The sequence below is a fragment of the Rutidosis leptorrhynchoides genome, chromosome 4, assembly GCF_046630445.1.
Source record: "Rutidosis leptorrhynchoides isolate AG116_Rl617_1_P2 chromosome 4, CSIRO_AGI_Rlap_v1, whole genome shotgun sequence".
Taxonomy (NCBI): Eukaryota; Viridiplantae; Streptophyta; class Magnoliopsida; order Asterales; family Asteraceae; genus Rutidosis; species Rutidosis leptorrhynchoides.
In genome coordinates this window covers 50,754,322-50,757,674 of record NC_092336.1, presented here as the reverse complement: position 1 = coordinate 50,757,674, position 3,353 = coordinate 50,754,322, and positions in this window count along the sequence as shown.

Here is a 3,353-nt window from a genome sequence, read left to right as displayed (position 1 = left end):
AAAAAGAAATAAGATTTTTTTTTATAAATTAAATAATGAGCCCATGAATTTTGACTAAATATTTTCAAAAACAAAAACTGATTAAAAACATTTTTAACATGTTTTTATTATTTTGTCAAAATTGGCACCTTTATTTTATTATTTTTTTTTCTTTTCACCAACCATTTTTTACCTATAAATACATGGCTTCTTATTCATTTTTTCTTGCCAAACACAAAAACTTAAGTTATTCTCTCAAAACCTTGAAGAAAATTTGAGGTACTTTCTATTTTATTAATTTTTTTCAATATTGTCATTTATATTTATATTTATTGTATATTCTTTGTAAAATTCGAAATTAATTATGTTTATATGTTATAATTAGTATTATAAGTGTTATGATGCATAAAAATAATTTTGATAATTTATGGAATATTATTTATAATTAAATACGAATTATGTAGTGTTTAAACGTAAAAACAATGTAAAATTCGTAATAAATACTTTTAACCAAAAATAAAATATATATAATTTTTTTTGAGTTTTTAAAACTTATATAGATCTGAAAAAAATTATAAAAATAATTACTTGGGTCTAATTGGTATTTATTATATAATTAAACTCTATTATTATGTAATTCGAAGGTAAATTAAGAATAAATATAAAATAATAAAAAATATTTTTTAAAATATTTTTCTACAGGTTATTAGACTGATAGAAACTTATAAAAATTATAAAAATAATTATTTGGGTTTATTTAGTAATTATGTAGAATTAAAATTTTTTTGTGAATACATTAAGGGTAAAAACAAAAATAAATACAAAAATATAATAAAAACGTTTTCTTAAATTTTTCTACTAATCTATATGATTAACTAAGACTATAAAAATTATGTATGTAATTTTTAGATATTTAATTTATTATTTAGATATTTTTGAATAATGTTCGATTAATAAAACACTATTATTTTTGAAGTAATTTAGGTATTTATTTAAAGATAATTATATTTAATATATATAAGACATACTAAGGTATAATAACTAAATATTAAATAAAACTTAGGTTATATTATCACATATATAATTATTAAGTACATTAATAATTCGTTGTGTGTATACACCTAAAGTGAAGGTTAATCAAAGATAATGTATAATTCATGTGAACTTCATCGCTACTCATGGTCGTAAGTGAATGATATCTAGGTTGCCATTTATGGGTAAGCTTGTGGATCTCGAATGCCATGACTTAGATTCTGGTCAAGAGTCCTGGGCCCCCGGTTACATCTGGTCATTCCTGACTTATTTGATAGCAACGAAGTTTGAGTAAAGTTATACAACGTTTTGCTAAAGATTAACCCGAACTTTCTAAAATTGGAAAATTACTATAAGTGGAAACTTTCCATAAATAGTAACCTTCCGAAAATGGAAATTCTTTAGTGAACCATTACTATCAATATAGTACTATATACTATTGTCTGTTAGGCAATGTCTGATCATACGTTCTATCTCTAGGTTGAGATCTCGGTCACGTCCTTCCGTTCAATTCTTTCGTGTGCTACTAAGGTGAACTTCATAGCCCCACTTTTTACTGTTTACTTAACTATTTATAACTTTTGGGGTGAGACACATGCTTGTTTTATAACTGTTTTACACTTAGACACAAGTACTAAATTGTTAACTATGCTGTCATGCTTTGATTCATGCTAAATCCTTACCGTAATATCGTCAATTGCTACGTTTAAATGCAAACTTAATTATTGTGAGTAGGCCTATTGAGAGTAACGTCTCTAACCATTCGACCGTTGGTCTTTGGTTACATAATAATGATTCCACGACACTGACAGTACAAGGTGTCATAGGGTAAACTTGTTTAGTAGCGATATTACAAAATGCAGCAACACTTTTAGATTGATATTTCTATATCAATCAACTTTAAACTAAATCTTGTGGTCTAAAACTTTGGATATTATTTATAAACCTGTGAATTTCACTCAACCTTTTTGGTTGACACTTTAAGCATGTTTTGTCTTAGGTGATGATTGAGCTAGGTGTTTGCAACTTTGTGATGATAGATTTGGTGCTTGCATGGAGTCCACATCGCATATTATATTTTAGTTCATAAACATTTATTTTACGTTTTAATAATAATGTAAACATGTATTACTGCTTTCGCTATTTTATTAACAAAAGTTTTATTTAAAAAGTCTCATATAGAGTCGTTCTCGTTTATACAACTGTGTTATGATATGATTGGTCACAATTACCCCTGGTCCATTTTGAGGGGTGTGACATGTTCACTAGTCAAAAATTTGATACCTAAGCGATCTTTATATCAAGTAAAATTAAAATCAAAACCAAATGCTCCCTCAATCTCAAATTTAATCAAAAAGTTGACATGTGATGTTCACTAGTCAAAAATTTGATACCTAAGCGATCTTTATATCAAGTAAAATTAAAATCAAAACCAAATGCTCCCTCCATCTCAAATTTATCATTTTTCGAGAAAAAAAATAATTTAAGAGATATATTTATTATACATTTTAGTTTTAATGTATGTAAGGATATGAATGGTTATAGATATTTTTTCAATTTAAAATTAAAATAATATACTACTCTATATACTGATATATATTTTGAAATTCTTATAATTAAATGCAACGTCACATATGATTTTTTAAATTTTAATGGATATTGTTAGAATAAAATACACGGAGTTTTTAATATATATGGAAATGACCCGTGGAAACACGGGTTTGTTTAAACGAAACAGTTTAATGATATGTTTTATGTATTAAGTATTAAGTGAATGTAAATGTTAAAGTTATTTAGTTTATTGACCCGTGGAACCACGGATTAAGACTAAGAAACTTGTCGTTGATTTTACAAACATAAAGTTCGGTCAAAGTTGAGTATTTATATTTTTATTTTAAATAATAATAATAAATAATAATAAATGCATTTTTTTTAATTTTTTTAGAAAAATAAAATTATAATTTAGGAGGGATTAATATTTTCTTTTATAAAAAATTTTGTATTATTTTTTAAATTAAATTAATATATAATTATAACATCATCATTATAAAAATTAAGTTTAATGATGACATCATCATTTTAGAGGTTTATTAGATTATATAGATATGAAAATTCTTTTTATAATTATATATAATTTATAATATTAATTAATTATAATTAAAAAAATATATTAAATGTTTAAGTTTAATTCATATAATGATAATGACACATATAATTTTTAAAAATAGATAATTTAAATATATCTAAAAAATTTCAAATATAACCAAAAATCTGTCAAATATACCTAATTAAAAGCTAGCTTTCTACTAAATTGATAGGTCATCATTTTCTGTAATAAAGAT